Below are 27937 nucleotides of genomic sequence, written 5' to 3' on the forward strand. Positions count from 1 at the left end.
TGTCAGCACAGAGCCTGATGTGGGGCTCAAACCCACCAACCGTGAGATCATAACCTGAGCTGAAGTCAGATGTTTAACCAACCAAGTTCACCCAGGCACCCCAAGTGAGGCATATTCTTACTCAGCCTTCCATTTGACACCATGTAAGCTGTAGTCCTAAGGTTCATGAATTTCCTTGCTCATGCCTTTAGAACCTGCAGATGGATGTTATCTGCTCCTTCTGTTTGGTCTACTTCAAGAGCTTTTAATCTTTTTATAACCAGTTCTGTTGGCTGTTATCTGGGTTCCTTGTAATGCCTTGTCTATTGTGCTGTTTAACAGCTCTCCACCCCCTTTCCTAGCAATTAGAAGGGCAATATAATTACTAAAGAAAGTGCTAGAGTCTTCTATCAGATAAGCTCCTTAATTGGACCTGTACATCCTTTGCTGTGTGTGTGTGTGTGTGTGTGTGTGTGTGTGTGTGTGTGTAAAATACCACCTGAAGGTTTTTCTTAAAGTCGGATTCTTACACAGTTTCCTGGGCTAAACATCAGATTAGGGCCAAAAGCACCCTTCTGTCAATAATGCCCCCTCTTCCTTTCTCCATGATTGGAAAGACAGCTATTATTTTCTACAACCTGGAGAAATTAATCCAACTTATTATTTTAGTTTCACAGCTCTGTCTTTATATAATCTTACCACTCTTTTTATTCTGGTGTCTTCATCTGTGTGGCTTCATAGACACTGAAATCTCCAACTCCATACCAAATCACAGGATAATGTAGGATACTGGAAAAAGTGATGGACTTTGGGTCAAGAGAGTTTAAGTTTCATCCAGACTCTGCCCCTAACTATGTGACCTTGCCAAGACAGTTAACTGCTTTGGCGTTCAAATTCTGTATTTATAAAATACCTAGGACATACATACTCCCTTCAGGTTTATGCTCTGTACATTCTCACCTCTGAAATACCCATCTCACACTTATGGGTTTTCCCATTCATTTCCAATCACCCACCAGAGAACTGCTTTTACCTTATTTCAGTATTTGACTCTTAATTTTTGCCAAATTTCTACTCATAAACTCTTTTGGCTAGCTCCAAATGAGTTATGGCTCAGCTTAAACTTCACATAAAGCACCTCATAAATGTTTCTGAATATTCGATATGGTTCACTAACCTAGCTATAGTTGTATCTATTAACTATTCTCTGTAATTTAAAAAACTGAGTCAAATTTTTAAAAAATAAATAAAAATGTTCTATAAATTTAAAAACTATAATTCATAATTTAAAACTGAAACTGTATATTTCTTGATCAACTTGTGAAATTATCAACAATATTTTTTCTTAAAAACAAAACAAAAAAAAAAGAAGTGGTGGGGCACCTGGGCGGCTTAGTTAGTTAAGTGTCCAACTTCAGCTCAGGTCATGATCTCACGGTCTGTGAGTTCGAGCCCCACATCAGACTCTGTGCTGACAGCTCAGAGCCTGGAGCCTGCTTTGGATTCTGTGTCTCCCTCTCTCTCTTCCCCTTCCCCCTCTCAAAAATAAACATTAAAAATTTTTTTAAAAGGAAGTGGAGTGATGGAGGCGGATTAGCTGTAAACTAGGTTTGTTACCCTCATTCTACGCAGGATAATTAAGAGACCAATAACCAGATGTATTATGTTCATAGAAAGGCAAATGGTAAATTCCAAATGTGAATTTGAAGACCCCCTCAATCTTTCTTGAGACTTCTGGGGTTCTTTTCTCTTCAGAATCCAAGTTTCTTCCTGGTTGCCATTTGGAGAAGAGCTGAGTACCGCAATAGAGCTCAGTACTCCAGGAAACTCCCCCAGGGTCTCGGTAGGAGCCTTAAGATAGGAGGTACCTACAACTCAATTTCAAATCCTTGCATTATCAGATACCTCCAGCCAGGGTGAGGACCAGCTAACCACAGTGATATGCAAAAAGCGGCCACAAATTTTATTGACCACAAGCTACACCCAGCTGGAATAACAGCCTTATTCCCCCCATCTCATGGTTATTCTAGGGGAAACAAAAAGGAAGTGTATCTCCAAAGGTGAACCTGTGTTAAAATTGAGAAGAGGCCAAGTGTGTCATTGGTGGTGTTTTCCTTTGAATTTAAGTGTATATCACAACTTTATCACTGTAAACTCCAGAAGACATGCTGCAGAAGCTACTTCTTGCTCTGGTTGATCTCCTCTCCAGTCCCTCTTTCTTGGCTAGATTCAAGCTCCCCCATCTCATCCAGACCACCTGTAGTGCTTGAGTAGTCATCCTGTCTTCAGCCTCACCTTGCCTGCAGGGTCAAAGTGCTCTTCCTAAAAACTATAATTCGACTGAGATTTTTCCTATAGAAAGTTCTTCACTTGCTCCCAGTCACCCTCAGGATACAGTTGAAGGTCTTCATCATTACCTACCCCAAATCCTCCATAATCCTAACCCTTCATACTTGTCTCAGTCTACGTTCTTCTTCTCCCTCTTGCACATTAAACTCCAGCAGTGTTGAACTTTTTATGTATCTCTGAACAGAAACTACTACTTCAGACTTCTAGAGTACCCTCTTCTTAGATTCTCACCCTCTTATCTACTTGATAATTCACATTCAACTCTTCTGATAGATGGATAGATAATGCAACCTCCAAAACCCAATTTCATAAAAAGTTAGTGGGAAAAATAGTATTTCATTGTTATTTGTAATTACAAAACTTCTTAATACGAATAACATTCAAGATTTATGTTTATCAGCACTTAACATTTATTTGAATAACTTAATTCTTAACTTTTATCTTTTTCTATTTTCATATATTTCTAAAAGCAGTACATATGATATTTCTCTATAAAGCGGATCCATTTGTTCATTATGTATGAAGGACAAAACTTTTTTCTTCCAACTTACTGATTGTCTTTTAATATCCTATTTTAGGGAATAGTTTTATTTCGCTGTGAAGAATTTACCTGTAGTTAAATTATAACAAAGTTCTATTGCTGATGTTAGCTGCTTTAAATTCTTGATTATAATAGTAATAAAGAAATTATTTTCTAATTTTTAAAAAATTGATACATTGTACTTAACAAGAACAATAACAAAACCCAGTTTATAAGTCACAGCCTCCAACACAGAGTAAGAGTTCTGTAAACAGTTGCTGAGTGTATGAACGCACAGAAAACCAGAATCTAAGTGGTGAAGTTACAACCTTTCTATTTTTAAGTCTCATCTTTCTTCTGACTTCAGTGGCTTCAGAGGTATCAAATACAAATACAAAAAACGTATCTAAGCAAGGACCATTTTACTCCCAGTTCTTAATCTCTCTCAGAAAATGCCTGTCCCATCTGGAAGAGACCTGAGAAAATCAACCAAACCTGACTTTTTTTCCATTCTGGAAGAACACAAGGAAGGGCTATTTTAATCTAACGTGGGCTGGTCAGTCAAATTGTATGGACATTTTACTTGTTCTTTTTATTACACTTGGTCCAGAACTCCTAAAGCCATCAGTTACCAGTACCTGCCCCCAGACCTGCCATGATAGTCTGACTTCTTGAGCATTTACATAGTTAATTGTGGGTTAACTTGGCCAGAATTTTTTAAAAATTTTATTATTATTTTTTAAATGTTTTATTTATTCTTAAGGGAGAGAGGAAGAGAGAAAGAGAGAGAGAGAGAGACAGAGAGACAGAGCACGAGTGGGGGTGGGGCAGAGTGAGAGGGGGACTCCGAATCAGAAGAGGTTCCAGGCTCTGAGCTGTCAGCACAGAGCACTTGGCCCGAATTTTTAGGGCCATTTCCATCCCAAACACTACTAGGACATGAGTCCTGCATTAGGTGATGACTGGTGTCCAGACTAGGGAGGAAGGGAGGTTCAGTAGTAGTCTCTGGCCTCAGTTTTCCTCATGTGATAGATTGCTTAAGGTCCTGAATTGTATTTCCCCAATACCTTTTATATAATGTGGGAGATTACCTTTTCTAGAGAAAATTTAACATTAAAGATATTCCAAATAATACCAAACAATATAGAAAACATTTTGGCTTCCATCTTAAAGATGACAAAAAAACATAATAATTATGTAATCACCAGATAGGTATTGAACACTTCTTTGGGGATAGAGTAGATCTGGAGATATATAAAGCATAGATACTTGTAATAGGTCATAGCAAATAGGTATAAAAGATTAAAAGATGAGAATAAAAAGGCTAAAACTTTCAAAGTATACTAGCTTAAGAGTCCAAAGTTAAAAAGGCAACTCAAAAGGATGTAATATAATCGGGTTCTTGTTTCTTTTGAGGGAGATCAAGAGAGAGAGCAAGCAGGGGAGAGGGGCAGAGTAAGAGAGAGAATCCCAAGCAGCCTCCATGCTCAGCACAGAGCCCAACATGGGGCTCAATCCCACCACCCTGGGATCATAACCTGAACTGAAATCAAGAGTTGGGCCCTCAACCAACTGAGCTACCCAGGCACCCCCATAATATAATAGTCTTAAGAGTCACCTTTTTATGAGAAGTGCCTTCACCAATGATTTACAGCAACATGGCATGCCACATTATGTGGATCTGACCCAAATTCTTATCTCCAGCCCCAGCCTTTCCCCTGAACTCCAGACTCCCTGATGAATTGAGTCTGTACTCCACCAAATGCTGCTTTCTCCACTTGGGAGCATCTTAGGTTTCTCAAACTTGACATACTCCAAAAGGAAACCCCAAATCCACATCCTAAAACTTGTTCCTCTAGTTATCTTCTTCATCTCAGTTAACGGCTACTATCGTTTTCAGTGTTCCAAAAAACAAAGCAAAACTCTTGACTCTGTATCCTCTTTCTAATATCCAGTCCACCACCAAATCCTGTATAGCTGTGTTTAAAGTATATCCACACCTCTCTCTACCTCCATCATTATCATCCTGGTCCAAATTACATCATCTTTTTCTTGAACATTGCAGTCTACTCTTGACTGATATTCTTGCTTCTGCCCTTGCCTCCTATAGTCTGTTCTTAACCCAATAATAAAAGTGATTGCTTTAAAATATAAGTCAGGTTGGGTGCCTGGGTGGCTCAGTCAGTTAAAGGTCTGACTTCGGCTCTGGTCATGATCTCATGGTTTTTGGGTTCAGGCCCTCTGTTGGGATCTGTGCTGACATCTTGGAGCCTGGACCCTGCTTCAGATTCTGTCTCCCTCCTCTCTCTGCCACTCCCCTGGTCTGTCTGTCTGTCTGTTTGCCTCTCTCTCTCTCTCTCTTTTTCTCAAAAATAAATAAACATTAAAAAATAAAATATAAACCTGGTCATATCACTCCTCCACTCTGAACCCTCTTGTGGTTTTCTCTGTCACCCAAGGTAATATCCAATGTCCACAGCCTACTTTGACCCCCACTACCTCTTGAACCTATTTTGCTCCTTCTCTGCTTTATGAAGAACTAGTGCAATCTTAATATGTTACCACTTTCTAGAATATAGTCTTTCAACTAAGACTAACCATATAGCATACAATTGCATATCAGAACAAGAAACACATGTCAACTGAAACTAACACTCCTAGTATAGGAGGATAAATAAAGTTGTATCTTGTATTATCCAATAACGTACATCCTGCCAAATCAAACTTAACAGGGAACTTCAGAGCTAGATGAGAAGAACTCACCAAACTGTACTACAGCTTTTTGGGGGGACAGGGACAGTGTCGTCTACTACTTTACACACACACACACACACACACACACACACACACATCTTTTGTGTGTGTGATGGGAGCTTATAAAATCAAATCGGTTAGCAATTTTGAAGTATGTAATACAGTATTGTCTATAATCAGTATGCTATGTGTTAGATCTTCAAAATGTATTCATCTTTTAATTGCAAGTTTGATTCTCTCAACAACATCCTCCCAGTTCCCCCAGCCCTTGTTAACCACCATTCTATTCTGTTTTAACAAATTTGACTTTTCTACATACAAGTAATAACATACGATATTTGTCTTTCTTTGACAGGCTTATCCCGTTAAGCATAATGCCCTAAAGTTCCATCCATGTTTTTGCTAATGGTAAGATTTTCTTTTTCCTCATGGCTGAATAAAGTTCAATTGTATATATACCACATCTTCTTTATCCATTCATCCACTGACAGACATTTAAGTTGTCTCCATATCTTGACCATTGTGAATAATGTTGCAGTAAACACAGGAGAGCAGATTTCTTTTCAATATCCTATTTTGATTTATTTTGAATATACACCCAGGAATGGGAGTACTGGATCATATGGTAGTTGCATTTTTAATTTTTTGACCAACCTCAATAATATTCTCCATAGTGGCTTAACAAAACTGCATTCCCACCAGCAGTGCACAAAGATTTCCTTTTCTCCACAGCCTCACCAACACTTGTTATCTCCTCTTTTTGATGATATCCATTTTAACAGGTGTGAGGTGATATGTCATTGTGGTTTTGATTTGCATTTCCCTGGTAATTAGTAATATTGAACATTCTTTCATGTATGTGTTGAACATTTGGATGTGGATGTCTTCTTTGGAAAAATACCTACTAAGGTCCTCTGACCATTTTTAATTAGATATTTGTTTTGTTGTTGCTGTGTGTTGTTGTATGAGTTCTTTATATATTTTGGGCATTGACCCTTTACCCAGTATGTAGTTTGCAAATATTTTCTCCAGCTCTGTAGGTTACCTTTTAATTTTACTTGTTTTTTTTTCTGTACAGAAGCTTTTTAGCTTAATATAGTCCATTTGTTGATTTTTGTTTAGATGACTTGTACTTTTGATATCATTTCCAAAAACTTTTACCAAAACCAATGTCAAGGAGTTCCTTCTCTATGTTTTCTTCTAAGAGTTTTACATACTAGGTCTTTCTTACACTTAAGTCTTTAATCTATTTCAAGTTAATTTTTATGAGTGGTATTAAGATAGGGGTACATACTTTTCCTTATATTATCTTCCTTTTCTATAATCCTTCCTTCCTCCTTCCCTCCTTCTTTCTCTCTCTCTCTCCCACTCTTTTTCTTGTTCTTGTTCTTCTTGTTTTTCTTCTTTTGTTTATAGGGTTTTCTTTTTGTCTTTAAATCAAAACCGTATGTGTGTGGGGGGGTGGGCTTTGTAAAGGGGTTTTCCAGTATTTACTTTATGAAAACATTTTTTTAAGTTTTCTTTAACTTTTAATGAAAGCCAAATGTTAGAAATAGTAATTAAAATGTTTACATTGAAATAGATTGCTAGACCTGCAGTGTAGCCAAGCCTGGCAGCTTTTGATAAATTAGAATGAACCACACAGGCTGGGCTTGTTTTTTTTTTTTTTTTTTTTTTTTGCTAAAATGCCACAGTGTCCAGAAAGCAAATCTACCCCACACACCACCACTGTTTCAGATCAGATGAACTGAGCAAAGAAAATGCCTCCTAACAGGACAAAATGCCCACTGTATCAAAAGAAGTTGGAAGATGTTCACAGTGGGAGGGACGGCTTTGGAGAACATGTAGGTTGGGATTTTGATGTAAAGTTTGATCTTTGGGCTTCTACCAAACTGCCCTTTGTTTGGGGAAGCATCATTCTAGGTCATTCAAGTGACTTTCACTATACCTTGATCAGTTTAGGTTCCACTGACGTATTTCAGAAAATAAAAAAGAAAGGGAGAAAAGGAACTTTTTCTACCTCATTCTCCCTAAATGCTCTTATGTAAAAAGCATTCCCAGACCCCCAAAAGAACTTGTTTCACATTCTCCTGAATGAACAAATCTTCTGCAGTCTGGAAGCATAGCATTTTGAAAAGTTTTCACACTTTTTGGTGGCATAAATGTCTGGCAAGATATCCATAGAGGCCTTTGTAATGAAATGAAGGAATTGCCAGTGAGCAAATCTTGCTGATTGCCTAACATATTTAAATCAGGTCTTCTGATCAAGCAATAAATCATTTCACATTTCCTCAGGATTTGCAATATATTTGAAAATTCTCATGCAGATCTGTGGTGCTTAACACTGGCCACACAGAGAGATTATCTTGAGAGTTTTTAAAAAATATTGTTGCCTATGTTCCACCTAGAGACTTGGAAAAACTGGACATCAGTATTTAATGAAAACATTCACACACACCCTTCCACTAATTCTAATAGATAACTGGGCTAAGAATCACTGGCTGTTGAGGAATTTCTGATTTTTAGAACTCAGTGTTTTCATTGTTATGGGATTTTCTTTATTGTAGCCCACCAACTAAAGCATCTCACTTGGCCACATAACTTTTGTTTTGTATGGTAGGGTCGGAAACTTGAGACTCTTGTTTTTCAAGTGATCTTTAGGTATACATGTCATTACTGTGTCTGTGGAATGTCCTAAGTTTCTCTAGTGGTAGCCAGGTTCTTCAAAAGAAAGATCTATAACTTGATTGTTTTGGAAATATTCAGTAAGTCCAGGTGTTAAAATAAAAATAGTTCTCAAGGCCATGTTTAGCACCTTAAGTATCTATCATTAGTTGCATTTAAAAAAAAAAAAAAAAGCACACACACAAATGGCCAAAGATGCATTCCGAGATATTAGAGAGCTTCGTTTTTTTAAGGAAAGACAGTAAGAAAAGCACAGGTTTTAGTTTGGTTTTCATAAATATGTGTGTGTGCGTGCGTACGTGTGTGTGATTTAGATTTTCTTTAAAAGAAAAAAAAAGCTGTATCAGCAACATCCACACTTTTATAAACATGAAAAAATATATAGCCTTATGAAAGTAAGAGTCATACAAATACATTGTGTGTAAATGCTGCTTCCATTACATTTGTGGCAGATTAATTATATAAACCCTGCCAGTATGTTAATGCTTAAGCAAAACAGAAAATTGTTCTTTCCCCCGCCAAAATCATAATCCTTTTCAAATTCCATTTGAAAAGCTATAAAAGAAGAATTTTGAAGGCAAATTTTTTAATGAAATAAAAGAATATTTTTTTCTTGTAAGACTGCCACTAAACAGGAAACTCAGTCAAGTTCTTATTCCCTTGTCTATGCATATTTATTTCTGCGCAATAAATAAACTGTTTTGGGGGTGCCTGGGTGGCTCGGTCAGTTAAGCGTCCAACTTCTGCTCAGGTCATGATCTCTCAGTTCGTGAGTTCGAGTCCCGCGTTGGGCTCTGTGCTGACAGCTAGCTCAGAGCCTGAAGCCTGCTTCAGATTCTGTGTCTCCCTCTCTCTCTGACCCTCTCCTGCTCACGCTGTCTCTGTCTCTCTCTGTCTCTCTGTCTCTTTCTCTCAGAAATAAATAAAACATTAAAAATTTTAAATAAATAAATAAACTGTTTTGTGCAAATCCCCAGAATAGAAATCTCCCAGCACTGAGTGGCTTTTTGCTAAGTGAGGAATAGGTCACACGAAGAGCAATTTTTTACAGTTAAATGAGTATGTTCTCTCTTAGTTTATCTTGTTTCCTGTCTCCTATGTGTCCAAATGCAAAAGAGCTCTGAGATCAGTTATAATCTGGGGTCAGTTCTTCTCTAGCAGTCCAGAAGAAAGACATTTTCCATTGATTTACCAAGAAATTGGCAGTGTATTACCAACACACCAAGTTTCCATTACATGATAATAAGAGAAAAGGAAATCATGAATGAGGTGAGGCAGTGCCAGAGATAGAAAAGAAAAGGTGACAGTTGTCAGGGCAATCAGGAAGTCTTCTCTGACATTAGCTTTAATTATATACTCAAGGGTGTTTTTATCTGTTTGCCATGAGAGTTGTGCTTTACACTCATGACACGAAGGATAGCCACCCCCTACACATCATCTTCCACTGTTGATCTTGTAACTCCTATTAAAACTCAAGTCCAGTGCCATACCTTACCACGAGGTCAGTTTAGAAAATGCTGCTTTAACTATATAATGAAAACTTCCATGTTACAGTATCCAGTCACCATCCCACAGTGAAAAAGCAAACCCTGAAACCAGAAAGACAGGTTCAATTTTGTTTTCACAAGTAAGTATCTGTATGACTTTGAACAAATCATTTTATCTTAAGGACTTCACATTCCTTATCTGTAAAATAGAGACAATGATGCCCACTTTGTAGAGATAATATGTCCTTTTCAGGATTAGGGGTAGTATATGCAAACTGCCTAGCACATAACTGATACTCAATAAATAGTCTCTACTATTTTTTTATAACCACTTTAAAGTAAACTAACCTGGTGAATGGCTTATAGAAGGTACTCAACAAAACTAATTAGTTGTTTCTTATTTTAATGTTTATTTATAAGACAGAGAGGGAGTGAGGGAGAGAGAGAGAGAGAGTGTGTGTGTGTGTGTGTGTGTGTGTGTGCACGCGCGCACGCGCACACACAAGCAGGGGAGCGGCAGAGAGAGAGGACAGAGGATCCGAAGCAAGCTCTGTGTTGACAGCGGAGAGGCCAGTACTGAGCTCAAACTCATGAACCATGAGATCATGACCTGAGCTGAAGTCAGACACTCAACTGACTGAGCCATGACCTAGGTACCCTCACTAATTAATTGTTTCTTAAATACCTGTGTTTAAAATATTCGTCCTTTTTGAGTCTACCATTTAAATCTAAGTTAAATTTATGAGTAACTGACAAGATAAACCATTTTTTTAAAAAAACTTAAATCACGTAAATGTACAAAACATACAGCGGGAAGCACAATATAACATGAGCTCTGATGAAATTGAGTTTATGTGGCAGAGCTTGAAAATCAGCAAAAAGGTGCGGTGCTTAGGTGGCTCAGTCGGTTAAGCATTTGACTCCTGGTTTCAGCTCTGGTCATGATCTCACAGTTCGTGGATTTGAGCCCCATGATGGGCTCTTCACTATCAGCCTGGAGCCTGCTTGGGATTCTCTTTTCCTCCCTGGCTCAGGTTCGCGCTCTCTCTCTCTCTCTCTCTCAAAATAAATAAACTTAAAAAAAAAAAAAAGAAAAAATCAGCAAAAAGAAGTGAATATCTGACTTGCTTTTCTCCTCCCAGCTGTCCCAATTAACATTAGATGAGGAACAAGCAGTCACCAAAACCAACAAGCAGGCAATAGCTTCAACTTGTATCTAAAAAGGCCACATGAGGAAGGTGCCCACAGGAGGCTGAAAGAGTAATCATGATGACCAGACAGACAAAGAGAAGAGAGGGAGAGAAATTTAGGGAACAGGGAGAAGGGGAACTGACTGAAGCAGCTAATAGGTACCCTTCTCATTCTAGATGCCCATTTAAAAATTTTTGTTATGGTAAAATAAAGCACAGCAAGCAAAACTCACACAAACTCATAGGTTAGTGAATTATTATAAGGTGAGCACCCTGTAACCACCACCCAGGTCAAGAAATAGAACTTTGGTAACATCCCTGAAACACTTCGCTCCATTCCAAACTCTCCGTGGCTTCTCTCTTCCCAGATGTAAGCACCAACCTGACTAACGTCTTAACCGTTCCCCTGTTTATTCAGTTTTTATTACCCAAGAATGTACTTCAAACACTCTAGTTAAGACTTGCTCTTTTTAAAAAGTGGTATCTCTTTTAAGTCACTTTTCTTCTAGAGGTTCCCTCTCTATCCATGTCTTGTCTTTGCAGTTTATCTGCTGAAGAGCCCAGGACATTTGACCTGTAAATACTCCCACAGTCTGAGTTTTGCTGATTGCACGCTCATGATATAGTTCAACATTTCCTCGGTCCCCCTGTATTTCCTGCAAATTATCAGCTGGATCCAGAGGCTTGAATCAGGCTCAGGTTCCATACCGTTGGCAAGTCCATAGGTGGTGATGTAGTCTTTTATCGGGAGGCACGCGATCTAGCTCTTTATGTGATGTTAGTAGCCTTTAATGCTTGATTCCTAGATACATTAATTGATTAGGGATTGAAAGATGGTGATAAACTAATTTTATAATTTCTTTTACATTTACATGGCTGGAATACTTATATAAAGAGATACTGCTTTTGTCTGCTTTAGATTACTCAGTAATATTCATAGAAAAAAGACAGAATATTGTTTGATTCTTTCCTCTTATTTTTACCAGTGTTCAAAGTAATTAATTGATTCTTTATCATCATTTAAAGGTGACTGATGAGAGGTTTTGTTGATATCACTATGAACTCATGAATTTAAACACATTTGATGTTCAGCTGTTTTTATTGGACTGCTCCCCATATGTACCAAAAACACCACTTTGCTAACACCTAGTTTTATGAAGCTGTCCATTACATTTGTGCTAAATAAAATGAAAACACACCCAAATACTGGGAAACATAAAATATTACAAATTCACTCTAAGCCAATCACTTTACTCTCTAAAAAATATACATAATTTTCGACTTTACCAAAGTAAATAAATAAGTCCATTATTAATTAATTAATTAATCAATCTTAGAGCCTGGGAGTCATGGAAAAAGAAATATGAGCCATTCAACCAGTAGAGGGAGTACAAGTTAACTGACAAATCCAGTCTCCCAAACTCTGCTTTCCTATTGGTGAAGTCACTGATAATGTTTTGGAGAGGAGGAAGATACCAGGAACAAGACGGGACATATCTGTGCTTTTCTGTTGTCTATTGGATGCAAAGATACAACACGGATTCTTAATAAAGGGAAAATACAACAGTAAGGGGGAAAATGGATTCCCCTGAATATCATCAGAGACTTCTTTGCTCAGAATTCAATACATCATTGTCCATAGAATGATTGATAACTGTCTCGGTGGATAAGAAAGAAGATATGATTACATCACTATTTGTAAACTTAAAAAAACAGAGGCATCCCAGAGGTGATATGAATTGTCTATAGGCACATCATTTCAGAAGTAGAGGCAAAATTAATATAAATCATCCAAGTCGCATCTCACCTTTTCACATGGGACAATGATAACTATTTTAAAGGGAAAAGAGGTTACAAAAGTATTTTGCAGTTTTTTTACTTGCCTTTGCTAATAATGATCCAGTCAAGAAAGAATAAGAGCTCAAGAATATAGAACCACCCGAGCACTCCCTGATTTCTTTGCAAATTTTCCTCTGGGGTTGGTGCTTTAATTTCTAATCAGTCTGAGTCAATAACGTATGGTTGTCAGTGCCATTGTTGACTCTCACAATTTCTTGTCTCAATCCCATAGTTCCTAAAGCTTGGGGCTTGGGGTCACTGGCAGGGGTTTTGATTTGGGGCTTTCTATGTTTACATAATAGGGCAAGTCAATATCTCTCCCGTATCAGAGAATTCTGGACTAAACTGATCTATCAAGCATTGTAGACAAATGAAGACCTTTAGGGGTGGAAAGAAGGCTCTCTGGAAGTCTCCTCTGCTTTTACATGTCATTAAATCCACAGACTCCCACTTGCTCCCCACAGAGATCTGAATGCAGCTGAATAAAAAGGAAGAAAAGTCTCATGAGAAGAATGGAATGCTCTTACAATATTTTTAGGCTGCAATGTATACTGAATTCCATTCACACGGTCCTGCAGGAGGTTTGGCCCATCTTCACAGAGCATGCCACGACTCCTGCTTATTGCAACAGATATGTACATTTCTCAAGGACTGACAATAATTAAAGAAAAAACAAACTGGGAGGTTCTTTGCATAGGACTGTTGAGGCAGGCTTTCCTTTTTTCTTTTGTTGATGCCTGTTCTATAAAAAGGATGATAAACTGCTGTTGGAAAGTTCAAATTTTTCTCCAACTTGTTGGACTCCTCTAATTGTGTACCTAATTCCAACCGATTTTGGAAATAACAGGGCTGCTTCTAACTTTACAAGACGTTAATAAAAAGACCAAGAGGTTTTTGAAAAATCTACAATCATTTTTAAAGAAATAAAATTAATATGGAAATAATTTTTTTATGGAAAAACTGAGAAGTTTTCCTTGGAGACACAAGTTGTATAAATCAGGACTTCTTGATGGTGGCCGCAAATGGATGAGTTCAGTTCTTGTTTTCATTGAACTCAAAGGGTGCAGGTTTCTACTTGCATGTTCATTTGCTTTTATTCTGTGAATCTAATCTGTCTATCCCACATCAACAGATGGAAGGCACTCCTGAAGTCTGTTCCTTCCCAGCCCAGGAGACTTCAACCTAGAGGCAAGACTTTAATGACTTCCAAGTAGTTCCAAAACACCCAAGTCTGTGCTAAGCTCCTTTAGGTGTGTGAAATACTGAGTTAATGAAGGCAAGGTCATTGATTCAGATATACCTACGATGACTCTGCTAATCTTGTCCTCCTTGGTGTCAAATAAATCCATTATTACCAAACATATCTATTCCCCACTGCCATTATAAATCCATTACTCACTAAGAGGAGAGGGTAGGTAGATATGGATGGAAGCAGACTGTACTAAACTTGTCTCAGCTATTTCATAGCTGTGTGTGCTTACATAGATTTCTTCGAGCTTCTATTTCCTCACCATAAAATAGGAATAATAACAGTAACTACCTCACAGGGTTGTTGTAGGGATTTAATAGATTATTACTGTTATGTGTTTAACACAATGGTGAGTACATAAAAATGCTCAATAAGTGTTATTTTAATTTCAGTTTAATGCTGTTGGTATTGTTGTTGTTATTATTATTGCTGTTGGACATTTTAAAGCACAAATTCCATGGTGCTAACTGCACTTAAGTGTGTGTTATAACTTCAGTTCCTTTGGCATTGGTACATATTGGCTTTAAAACTCAGATCCACAAGGCACATAGAATCTAGAGAAGCCAACACACCTCATGAAAGCACAAAAGAGGCAGTAAGCCTCTACTTTCAGAGCCATTTCATATATCACACACTTAAATCAGTTAACACAGCTGACCAACAAGTAACTCATTGATGCTCACTGTGACTTTTCAATCTGCTGAGGATGTGTTCTAGTGATGAATCTTAAACAGATGTTCAGTAATGAAGGGTGTGGGTATAATTATAGACATGAAAAATATGGTCTCCTAACAAATCCAGAGTGCAATCATTTGTCTATTTTTACTTTTTGGAAGAAAATAAGAAATGAATTAAAAGAGTTTTCTGTTTTTTCATTTTTCCTCTTTTTAAAATAAAACACATCATTAGTTCTACACTACAGAAGTCAAACAAAAGAGTGAATAATTCCTGATGGTTTAGGGAAATATCAGTATCTATTTGAGATCATCCGCATGCCAATTTCAAGTGCACATCTATACAACTTAAATGTAGTCAATAATTGTTCACTCCTCTTGAGCTTGGGTGTGTAGCCTAAGAAGTATATCTTTAAGATAGATGGAAAAAGAAAATGTGCCAAGTACTTGTTTATACTTTACTAGATGCAATGACAAAAAGAGAACAGTCATAAATAATATTAAAAACACCAATTTCTAGGGACACCTGGGTGGCTCAGTTGGTTAAGCATCTGACTCTTGGTTTCAGCTCAGATCATGATATCACAGTTGTGAGATTGAGCCTTGTGTTTTGCTCTCTGCTGGGCATGGAACCTGCTTAAAATTCTCTCTCTCCCTCTTCCCCCGCCCCTCCCCAGCTCTCTCTCATTCTCAAAAAACAAAAACAAACAAAAAACAAAAACAGTTTCTAGACAACTCCTCTAAGTGATTCTTATTCAGTAAGAGTGGTGTAGGACTCAGGTATACCTGTTTTCAACATCTATTCTGGTGATTCTTATGATCTGACACATCGGGGACATTGATCATCTGTTTTTCCTACGTGCCTGACATCTCCTCCTTCTTCTGATAAAAGCACCTGAGTGTGCCTTTTAGAAAGCACTCCTCCCCAGCCCTCTGCTCCTGTGGGTGACTGGGGCTGATTCTACCACCAGCTCCATAGTGGGCCTCTTTCCCAGGCCTGTTCAATCATTGTAATCAATCAATATCTCTGGTCACACAGATTGTTTCAGAGATTGGTGTGAAACTGAATCCTGGAATGTTGAAACATTGGAAAGAGGAGCTCTCTTTCCTCTGGGTTTAGGAAAATGTAGCTACCTGAAAAAGAAGCCAACACTGAAGTGGAATAAATGGAAAAAGGAAAGATAGAGAGATTAAAACAGAGAAAGAGAAAAAGGGAGGGAATGAGAATGAATGAATAGATGTCTTCCTTTAGATTCCCACATTCAGACATTTTTTGTTTGTTTCCAGGGGGGAAAAAACCCGTAACCTATAATGATAGCAATCAAAGAAACAAAATGGAAACATAATTCAAAGTTTACAAATTCAGATGGAAATGTAAAAGACTTAAACTATATGACCCATTAATGACTATTTTCTAAGAGTTTATTAAATTAAGCATAGGAAACTATGGTGGTCAGATATACACTGTAAGAACAAGTGTATTGTGGGTTCTTCTTAAATATTTTTTAAGTTTATTTATTTGTATAAGTAATTTCTACACCAGCATGGCACTCAAACTCATGATCTGGAGATCAAGAGTTGCATGTTCCTCGTACTGAGCCAGCCAGGTGCCCCAAGAATGTATGATGGTTTTTATAGAGTTCTTTCAATAAGAAAATTCCATGTAAAATGAAATGGCACAATTCAGGTATAAGTCTGTATAAAATATATCCACCTATATGTACCCAATTACAGAGTCCCCAGATACATGAAACAAAAACAGATAGAAATGAAGATTAACAATAATTGAAGATCGCAATACCAACTTAAATAATAAATAGAACGAATAGATAAATAATAAATAGAATGAATAATAAATAGAACGAATTAGTTCTTCTCAATAAGAAAAGAGAAGAACTAATGCTATACACCAAATAGAACTAACATAATCTCCAGAACAATCTATACAACAATAGAATACACATTATTCTTAAGTACACATGACATTCTCCAGTATAGACCATATATTAGGCCACAAAACAAACCTAAATAAGTTCAAAGAATTGAACTAATACTAAGTATCATCTCCAACCACAATAAATTGATATTAGAAATTAGTAACAGAAGAAAGTTTGGGAAATTCACAAATATGTGGAAATTAAATAACACACTGCTAAATAATCAATAGGTAAAAGACTAAACCAAAAGCAAAATTAAAAATACTTTGAAGTGAATGAATGAAAATGAAAACAGAACATACCAAAATTTATGAAATCCAGCTCAAGCAGTGCTTAGAAATTTATAGCCATAGGGGTGCCTGGGTGGTTCAGTTGGTTGAGCATCCGGCTTCAGCTCAGGTCATGTTTTCACAGTCCATGGGTTTGAGCCCCACATCAGGCTCTGTGCTGACAGCTCAGATCCTGGAGCCTGTTTCAGATTCTCTCTCTCTCTCTTTCTCTCTCTCTCTCTCTCTCTCTCATTCTCTCTCTCTCTTCCTCCCTGCCCCCTCTCCCATTCGTACTCTGTCTCTCAAAAATAAATAAACGTTAATTTTTTAAAAAAAAATTATAGTAATAAACATTGGTTTAAAAAGAATAGTATAAGTGCTAGGTGGCTAAGTCCATTGATCATCTGACTCTTGATTTTGACTCCTGTCCGATATCATGGTTTGTAAGATCAAGTTCTGTGTCAGGATCTTCACTGACAGCATGGAGCCTTGGAATGCTCTCTCTTCCTCTCTCTCTCTCTCACCTGCTTGTGCTTGTGCCCTCTCATTTTTTCTCTCAAAATAAATAACTAAACATTTTTTTTAAAAGAAGTAGAAAAGTATCAAATCAGTAACCTAACTTTCCACTTCAAGAAAGTCAAAAAAGATGAGAAAACTAAATGAAAACAGAAGGAAAAAGATAATAATGATTAGAGAAAAAATGAATGAAATAAAGAATAGAAAAACAATAAATAAAATCAATGAAAGTTTGTTCTTTGAAAACATCACCAAAATTAGCAAACCTTTAGTCAAACTACCAAAAACAAACAAACAAACAAACAAAAAAGACTGTGATAACTAAAATAAGATTTTAAAGTAGTAGTTAGTTTCTGATCTATAGAAATAGGAAGAATTATAAGGGAATACTGTGAATTATTGTATGTCAACAAATTAGATAATCCAGTTGAGACAGACAAATACTTCAAAGGATACAAACTACCAAAACTGACTCAAGAAGAAGTAGAAATTATGAAGAGGCCTATACTAAGTAGAGATTGAATTAGAAATAAAAAAAAATATCTCACAAAGAAAAACCCGTGCCCAGCTAGCTTCACTGGTGAGTTCTACCAAAACTAAAGAAGAATTATCACCAATATTTCACAAATTCTTTTAAAAAAATAAGTAACTCTCCAAATTAATTATATGAGGTCAACACTACTCTGCTACCAAAACCAGACAAAATTTCATGCGGAAACCAAAATTCCTCAATAAAAATACCAGCAAACCAAATCCAGCAACATGTAAGGATTATACACCATTACCAAGTAAAATGGATCCAAGTGATGCAAGATTGGCTCAAGATATAAATTTCAATCAACACAATACATCATACTAACAGAAGAAAGGACAAAACCATATAATTATTTCAAATGATAAAGAGAAAGCCTTTGGCAAAATTCAGCACTCTTTCAGGATTAAAAAAAATAATAATGATAAAAACTTAACAAATTAGAAATAGAAGGCAGCTTCCCCAACCTGATAAAGAACATCTGTGAAAAATCTACAGCTAATAGTGGTGAAATCATTTTTGCAGACCTTAATTAACTCATAGACTACATTGAAAATACTGCAAGTTCTGGAGTTTTCTAGGTTAAGATTTCAGATTTTATTCTGATCTTGATGAGAATTCATCAGACATTTCAAGCAAAAGAAGGTTATGATTTTGATTTTTACTTTTGAAAAGTACTCTTGTTACGGGATATCCATTCTACTTAGACTCCATTTTTCCTGGGGGTAGAGAAGAGGAAGGAGCCCTTGTATGGTTAGCAGATTATGGAAATAGTCCAGAAGAGAGATTCTGGTGGCTTGGATGAAAGTGTAGTGATAGAAACAGAGAAAAGTGGAAGTTTTCAGAATACTTTTAGAGGTAAAGTCAGTGGTATTTACTAAGTGTTCAGATATGAAGATGAATGAGGAAAGAAGAATGAATGTTGACTCCTAGATTTTTAGCTTCAGCTACTGGGTAGATGGTGATGCCATATACTGAAAAAAAGATCCAGGGGCACCTAAGTGGATCAGTCAGTTAGCATCCAACTTCAGCTTGGGTCATGGTCTCGCCATTTGCGAGCTTGAGCCCCATGTTAGACTCTGTGCTGGCAGCTCAGGGCCTGGAACCTGCTTCAGATTCTGTGTCTCCATCTTTCTCTGCCCCTCCCCCATTCACACTCTGTCTCTGTCTCTCTCTAAAATAAATAAATAAATACATAAATAAATAAATAAGCATTTTTAAAAAATGAAAAAAGTCCAGTGGGGTTGGATTTGGGAAAGAAAGATAAAAGTTTTATTTGGCATACAAGTAATTGGAGATAACCATTTAAAATTAATGTGCAGATGTCTAATAGGGACTTGGGTATATACTTTGGAGCTCAGAAGAGAAGTCGGAGCTGAACATAAAGATTTGGAAATCATAAGCATACAAGTAGTATTTAAAGCCATGGTATTGAATGAGGTTTGTTTTAAAAACTATATGAATAGAGCAAAGGAAGACCAAGATTGAACCCTGGATTACTCATACCAATAGAATTCAGACAGAGGAGAAGACAGAGCTCAGAAAGGGCCAGGTTATCTTTTGACCTGGCCCAAGCCACGTCATCCATGGTCCAGAGAAGGAAGTTGAAGAGGAGTCACGAGGCAAGTTTTCATGGGAGAAAGTGAGGAAGTTCCTCTCTAAATGTTTTTGCTTTCCTGATAAATATAAGCTTATAGTGGGCCATGAAGGTAATGGAGAGACCAAGTAATATAAGAGTTCAAAGAGAAGGAGGGGCGCCTGGGTGGCTTAGTTGGTTAAGCTTCTGACTTTCGCTTAGGTCATGATCTCACGGTTCGTGGGTTCGAGCCCCACGTCAGGCTCTGTGCTGACTGCCAGCTCAGAGCCTGGAGCCTGTTTCAGTCTGTGACTCCCTCTCTCTCTGACCCTCCCCTGCTCACGCTGTCTCTCTCTCTGTCTCTCTCTCCTAGAAATAAATAAAACATTAAAAAAAAAAAAGTTCAAAGAGAAGGAATGAAATGATCACTTGGGAATTGCAATAGACTGAATTGTGTCTCCCCAAAATTTATTTATTTTTTATTTTAGAGAGAGAGAGAGAGCATGAGCAGGGGAGAGGGGCAGAGGAGAAGAGAATTTTAAGCAGGCTTCATGCTCAGTGCAGAGACTGACACAGCTCAATCCCACAACCCTGGGATCATGACCTGAGCAGAAATCCAGAGACACATCCTCAACCAACTGAGTCACCCAGACACTTCACCTGCCAACCCCTCAAATCTTTATGGTGAAGCCCTAACCATCAATGTGATTGTATCTGGAGATAGTGTCTTTTGGAGCTAATTAAGTTAAATGAAGCCATAAAGGTAAGTCCCTGACATGATCAGACTATGGTTTTATAAGAGAGGGAGGGAGAGGGAAAGAAAGAGGGAGAAGATTTTTGCTGAGAGGACACAGCAAGAAAATGGCCATCTGCAAGCCAGGAAGGATGCCCTCACCAGAAACTGGAATAAGCCAGCATTGATCTTAGACTTCCTGCCTCTGGAACTGTGAAAAATAAATTTCTGTTGTTTAAACCACCCAGTCGATGGTATTTTCTTTATGGCAGCCTGAACCAGGAATGTAGGATGGTGAAAATATTATTAAGGTTGAGTAAGATTCTGGACATAATGAGTGCCCAGCTGAGATTTGTGGCTATGGAACTTAGAGCCTGGACACACAGTTGTGGGTTTTTTTTTTTTCTCCAAGCCATTTCAGCTGCTCAGATGCCAGCAGTGTCAGTAGATAGATGGGTTTAAGCCAGGTCATGACTTTGGAGGCAAGTGCAACCAAGAGAAGACAGAGAAGGGTATTCCTAACACAGTGTTTAGATGAGATAAGACAAAAGCATTGATGAAGACAACTTTAGAAATAAAGTTCCTCTGCCGCCTCTCTGATATGAAGATGAGCTTCCTTAAGAAAGATTAGGGTAGATATTCTTTACCCATGTTTGCAGTACAGTATATAAAATTTCGAACCCATTGCCATGTCACTGTCAAATAATGACACTACAATTGGTAGTGCATCGCTTTTAAATAATTATGGTGCAATTCATGTGTATTTTGCACTTCAAACTTCCAAATAAACTGGAGATCCAGGTAGACAAGAGTCAAGTGACTACATATTTAAGAAACTCTTTCAGAATAGAAATTAGGGTAATTCTATGTCTCCTAACCCATTAGGTTTTTCATTTCTAACATTTTTTTCTTCAGACCTTAATATGTTTGATCTCAGACTGGTATCGGTATGCATAAGAGGAAGTGAAATTTTACAGATGAAATTTTGCCTTGGAAGTTAAACTATGTTCCAGTCTTCCTTCCTGTCCAATATTGAGCTAAAATCCTGAAAATGAAAACCATTTCTAGACTCCATGAATTCCCTAATCCTAAATTCTTCCTGAATTGTGAAGTGGAAAATTAAATCATTTTTGTTGGAATACTCTCTGTTCAATGGGTCCAGATCAACACTCAGATGATGTCAGCAAATGTTACATTTTTTTCCAATTATGAAATGAATTATGGGGCGCTAGCTAACCACAGTCAGTCATTAAATAAAGCTATTTTTTTGCTGATACATTGTCCTGCCAGAAAACACAGGTGTTTTGTTTTTAAAGAAATTTTTTAAAATTGCTTTAAGAAAAGATTGCATTAACAATCCTTCAGCACAAGCAATATAGGAACATAAATAAGAAGGTGCTACTTGTAAAGAATTTGTGTGGCAGGGGTAGAGATTGTATTTTTACATGTGAAATAAAGAGTTGCTTTATGTCCAAGGAATTGAAACATTTGGGCTATGATTTATGAAGACAGTGATATATGACCATGCATATTTAAACACATCTATACACAGAGTCTTAAGAGTTGAATGAAAGGCACCTTATAAACATGAATTATTATTGTGAACAAACTTTCCTGGACTCGTATTTTCAAAGAATGTTAGTTCATTCATTCTTTGATGATTCCCGAAGGTTTCAAATTCATAGTCTCAAAAATGATGACATGTACATCTGTCAATATCAAACATATACTTGTTAATAGTTGAACTAGAGCTGTACTTTCATTTGGAGGCAGTTTCTTGGAAAACAAATGAGCATGAAATGTTTTAATTGGCCCAGTAGTCATAATGATGATTTTTAATCATTTTGCTTTTTTAGTAATAGCCTCACACTTATTCATTTTTTTCTCTCTTTCAATCAACTCTCTTCAATTTACATACCTCCAAATAATTCCTAAACTAAGCAGCTGCTTTCAGTTGATTCATGTAGGAATTTGATTATCTCATCCAAACTATGACATCTTGGATCATGCATTAATGGCATGCTTATGGAATGAAGCAGGTTTCTGTTTCAAAATGACTTTTTTTCTCTGTGTGTGCAAAAGAGTATAAATGGTACCTATCTATAATCAGAACTCTAAAACTAATGCAACAATCAACTTCTCATCTGGGTTAAAACTGTGTTTAAAAAGAACAAGTATTGGGGTGCTGGGTGGCTTAGTCAGTTGAGCGTTCAACTCTTGATTTTGGCTCAGGTCATGATCCCAGGGATGGGATCCCATGGGATGGGATGGTGCCCCATATTGGGCTCCAGGCTGGGCGTGGAGTCTGCTTAAGATTCTCTCTCTCTCTTCCCCTCCACCCTTCTTCCCAACTTACTCACACACTCTAAAATAATTTATTTAAAAAGAACAACGATCTATTGACAAGCACACCTTAATAAACTGTTGTTGGAAATAAATCTTAGCATTTAAGTGTTGAAATGGCATTTTTAAATATATTCTAAAATTCATTCCCAAGAACTAAGTTGCCCAGGTTTTATTTCAGAGTTCCTAAATTCTTTTATTGTAGACTTTAGAAAAATCCCCTCAAAATAATTATGGACATCACATCTTTGAATACTAATACATACCAAGATTCTTCTTCAAATTTTCAAGAAAGTCTTAAAAACATATTTTAAATCAATAGTCCATTCAGAATTTCACTTGTTATTTATTCACAAATGTGTGGAATTTCCCTGGGGTGAAAAACAGTTTTTAAAAATTATTTATGAAACAACTGTTGCCCGTACAAAATCGAATGATTCACTAACACCTGGTAGAGAGAACTATGAGTTATTGTTCAACTAAATGTTAAAAACAATTTATAACAGGGAACGCAGATCAATGATCACATTTTGTACTACAGTGACATGATTTTTAAAAGCATTTTATCTATGAACATATAACTTCTATATCACTTTATTCCTTCAATTTTAAATGTGGCAAATCCTGTTATCAAGGGTAATTGGCAATACATTGTTCTTCTTAATCAAATGTTCAGGTTAATTGGCTGGTTCAACAAAAATTTTATACAAAAATATAGCATATAACTAGATACATAATAGATACGTAACATATATATGCACGTGCATATAACAACTTTCAATGCCCACTTAACTCCAGTGCCCCCTTAACTACTTAACTCACTTAACCACAAACAAGTGATTAAACATCATCATCATAGTGGGGCACCCGGGTGGCTCAGTCGGTTAAGCGTCCGACTTCAGCTCAGGTCATGATCTCACGGTTCATGGGTTCGAGTCCCGTGTCAGGCTCTGTGCTGACAGCTAGCTCAGAGCCTGGAGCCTGTTTCAGATTCTGTGTCTCCCTCTCTCTCTGACCCTCCCCTGCTCACGCTGTCTCTATCTGTCTCTCAGAAATAAATTAAAAAAAAAACATTAAAAAAAATCATCATAGCATTCTAGGACTTAACCTACATGTATGACAATGTTCCCAAGGAGAAAAGCATATACAAGTCTTGTTTGCAGTGACTAAAACTTTGTTCCTAGATAGAAGACCTTTCTTTCTTTTTTTTTTTTAAGAAAACCCAAAGTCCTTTATTTATTTATTTATTTATTTATTTATTTATTTATTACAAATAGTTTATTGTCAAATTAGTTTCCACATAACACCCAGNGTCCCAATAGTTTATTTTTGCTATAGAAGACCTTTCTTATTCCCTCTTTCACTAGCTACCCCTCACCTGAAGCAGGCATTAAGGACTGTATTCCCATAGTTTTTACTCTGTGGTCTGATGCTCCAGTTGAAGAGGTACAGACCTTTCTTATTCCCTCTTTCACTAGCTACCCCTCACCTGAAGCAGGCATTAAGGACTGTATTCCCATAGTTTTTACTCTGTGGTCTGATGCTCCAGTTGAAGAGGTACAGAGGCTAAGGGTAAACTCCTGAAGGCTAAAGAGCTATGAAGGCCAGAGGTCTTCCTAAAAATTCTGGGGAGATTTGGGGTGGGAGACACACAGAGAATAGTTAACTACCTACAGATAAATTTACAAACTGATGAAGGGTGATATTATTCACATAGCAAAAGAATTACAGTGGATCCCACGAACATTTGAAGAAATACATTTTTAAGCCTTTGCTTATAACTCTTGAAACAATTAACAAAGGAAGACATTAAAAGCAAAAATTTTATAACATACTGATGATTTTCAGAATCAGAAGTTCAATTAGTCTTTTTTTTAAGGTGGTGAAAGTTATTCTTTATTATTTTTTTTAAATTTGTAAGTGTTTCAAGTGGGTTTTTTTTCAGTTTTATTTTCTTTTTACTTTTATTTTTCTTCCAAGATTTTATTTAAGTTCAAGTTAGTTAACATACAGCATAGTGTTGGTTTCAGGAGTAAAATTCAGTGATTCATCACTTACATTTAACACCCAGTGGTCATCACATCAAGTACCCTCAAAGTCCATCACTCATCTAGCCCATTGCCCATCCACCTCCCCTTCAGCAACCCACGTATTCACTTTTTAAAATATAAAATTACTAACCACTGTTCACCACTATTTACAATAAACAATATATTGTTTAGCATCCAGTTGGATAGCATTCCAATTACTACAAAGTTATGTTTTTCCAGGCTTCTGGTGAACCAGTAACCCGAACACTGAAAAGATTGAGCCTACATGTAAAGGAATGAGTTGTGTGTAAAGAAAAACATGCAAATTGACAGTTTAGATTACAAAAGTCTGTTCACCCATTTATTCCAGCAGGTCCTAAGTTGCCAATATCTCTAACCATATGATTAGGTTTCCATGAACAAAGTCTTACACATTAACCTTTTAGTCAATATAGTATAGATTTTCCCAACTCCTTGTAAAGGAAAGCTTCACTAGAGGAAATCTTTGGATATCCATTTAACTGAGTCCTGCTTGGCTAATGAATACACACCAGGATTTGTCTATTTTTCTCGTCTGGGTGGGGAGATGGTTGATACTGATAAAAATTTTCCTGTTAGGGGTTTTGTGAATGGCATTTATATGACAATAAATATACATATGAATTCTGATATGGCTGTCTTGAAGTGGTCCAATTAGAATTGTCCAAGTTGTTTACAATACATTTAAATTGTTCAATTAATGACAGAACCATCTATTTAATTTAAAATATTAAGGCTTCAAGAAAAATTTTCAATTTAGCTTGAAGTAGTTTATTTCATGGGTTGCTTAGAATAATGGCATTCCAGAAACACAGGCTTATCCATGGTTGTGAAATGGTGTTTTTGTTTTTCTTTTGGTGAAAGTTAAAAAAAAATAAAACCACTTATATAGATATTTTTTGTGTATGCATATGAGAAAACAAATAGACAAAAGAATCTCAGACTGGTCCTTAGGCCTATATGTCTTAGCCACAAATTCTGATTGAGTAATGATAATGGAGATTTTCCCCCAACATTTAGAAAAGCTGTGCCCTAATGCAAAGGAAATAGTATACCACAGTATCAAATATTCTTTCATGATAAAGGAAGCAACTAAGAAAGCTTTATTTGTTCAAAGCTACCAATGCTGTAGATAAAACCCTAACTTCCCCAATACTACTTCAAAGCAAACATATCAAATTTGATTCTCATTAGAATGTGGTTATTTCTTCACACAAATAAAGAAAAGCAAGACTCATTTATATAGTATATAATTATTTAATATTTAATATTATATATAGTATATGTTATATATATAATATAATTGCATACATAGTTGCAAACAACTACTGAGCTTCATTTATTTTCTGGGTGAGAATGCCAAGTTAAGTCTCTTCATAAAGAGGGATTGCAATTTAACAACAGTTCATATTTTTGCCTCTTTTGCCAGTACCAAGTCTGCCCCATCTGAATCTTTCCATTTCTGGAGAAACATTAATATGCCACCACTGTCTGTGTTACCAATTATTCATATGAGATCTAGACATCTGGCAAAGCATCTTGGATTGTCAGCAGTAGCTCTTTGATTTGCTATCATCAGATTCACTGACAGATAAAGATTTCCTTTTTGTACCATCTTTTTCTTTACCAGCAATTTGAGAGTTAAGAGATATTTCTATTAACTCTGGACAATCGAATTTTTCTTCTGGTTGCCAATATTGTAGACAAGGATATTACCTTCCACTTCAGAAAATACTGCTCTGCTTTCCCAGTCACTATGCATCGGTCTTGTGCTCTTTCACCACAAATTCTTTAGGCTCTGCCTCTGACTTTGTTACTCTTTCCATTCTGCTTCTTTCCCATTTTTTGCAATATATTTTTGTCAGAGGCCATTCAAAAAAAAAAAACTTTAATGTTTATTTTTGAGAGAGACAGAGCACAAGTAGGGGACTGGCAGAGAGAGAGGAAAACCCTTAGCAGGCTCCAGGCTCCAAGCTGTCATCACAGAGCCTGACACAGAGCTTAAACCCATGAACCATGAGATCATGACCTGAGCCAAAGTCAGACGCCTAACGGACTGAGCCACCCAGGGATCCCTGTCAGAGGCCATTTTTTATTACAAACCTGGAAAGCTATTATCCACCTTCTCTGGGATGTCCCCAGATGTGCCACTTCTCCAGCCCCTTGAAACTCAAGTTCCATTTTTTATTTTTAATTTTCATGTTACTGGACACTTTATTTTTTTTACTGTTTGTTTATTTATTTTGAGAGGGAGAGTGCACAAGCAGCCGAGAGACAGAGAGAGGGAGAGAGAGTCCCAAGCAGGCTCAATGCTGCATGGGGCCTGAACTCAAGAACTGGGAGATCATGACCTGAACCAAAACCAAGAGTCCGATGCTTAACTGATTGAGCCACCCAGGCGCCCCTGGACATTTAACTTTTAATTTTCATGATCTAGGCTATAAGGTGTAATCCCACTGTCATGGCAAAGTGTGCTACGAGGGCTACCTTGGGTCTCCCCGTTTCTCCCTTGGCCCCAGCCCTACTCCTACTGGCACATCACATATCACTGCACACAACATCCAGTCACTGCCTTTCTCCACACAGGCGGAAAAGCAGAATGGAGGACTCTCAGGACAAATGCCCCTCATATTTTGGAAACAGTAATAAAGTCACATCTTTGTCCAGAGAACTCTCCCAATTCTTCAGACACCTTTGACCCTCATTTTCACTGGCCTTCCTTTCTGTGCTCTCACCTTGCAGGCCCACCTCTACCCTGGTTTTCTTCTGATTTAAGGAGGAAAGAAGTCAGAGGTATTTAAGGCTCACTAATGACTGGACAAAAGCCTGATGAACTATCTACATTTGACATGAATACTCACATACAACTGCTCTCCTTTTCTCATCAGGACATCTTTGGTGATCATTTCCAGACACAGCTGTGCTGGGAGCTGCGTGGGGAACTTATCCACTTGTCTTTGACCCTGTTTTATCAAGAGACTGCTAGTCGTCAAATGATAAAGGTAAGCGAACTCCTGAAGTTTCATAAAATATATTTATAAGGAAGCTCTTTCCTGCTTTACTGAATATTAATTGACCATAAAGTTGTGGGTTCATTTCTGGATTTTCTATTCTGTTCCATAGATCTCTGTGTCTATTTTTGTGCCAGTACCATACTGTTTTGATCTCTACAGCTTTGTAATGTAACTTGAAGTCCAGGATTGTGATGCCTCAGCTTTGCTTTTCTTTTTCAAGGT

At 37.1% G+C, this 27937-nt stretch overlaps 1 long non-coding RNA gene and 1 pseudogene across 1 annotated transcript in view; one reads left to right on the forward strand and one right to left on the reverse strand.

The window, feature by feature from the left end:
• LOC144241685 (uncharacterized) overlaps positions 1-27702 on the forward strand; it is a 59056-nt gene extending 31354 nt beyond the window's left edge. The window contains exons 2-3 of the long non-coding RNA XR_013338155.1: positions 5958-6010; positions 27590-27702. This is a non-coding gene — a long non-coding RNA (uncharacterized LOC144241685). The remainder of the gene's footprint in view (positions 1-5957; positions 6011-27589) is intronic.
• Positions 26107-26573, reverse strand: LOC144241678 (chromobox protein homolog 3 pseudogene; annotated as a pseudogene).
• Positions 27703-27937: the final 235 nt, after the last annotated feature.

Source organism: Crocuta crocuta, unplaced genomic scaffold (assembly GCF_008692635.1).
Source record: "Crocuta crocuta isolate KB4526 unplaced genomic scaffold, BGI_CrCroc_1.0 scaffold37, whole genome shotgun sequence".
NCBI lineage: Eukaryota > Metazoa > Chordata > Mammalia > Carnivora > Hyaenidae > Crocuta > Crocuta crocuta.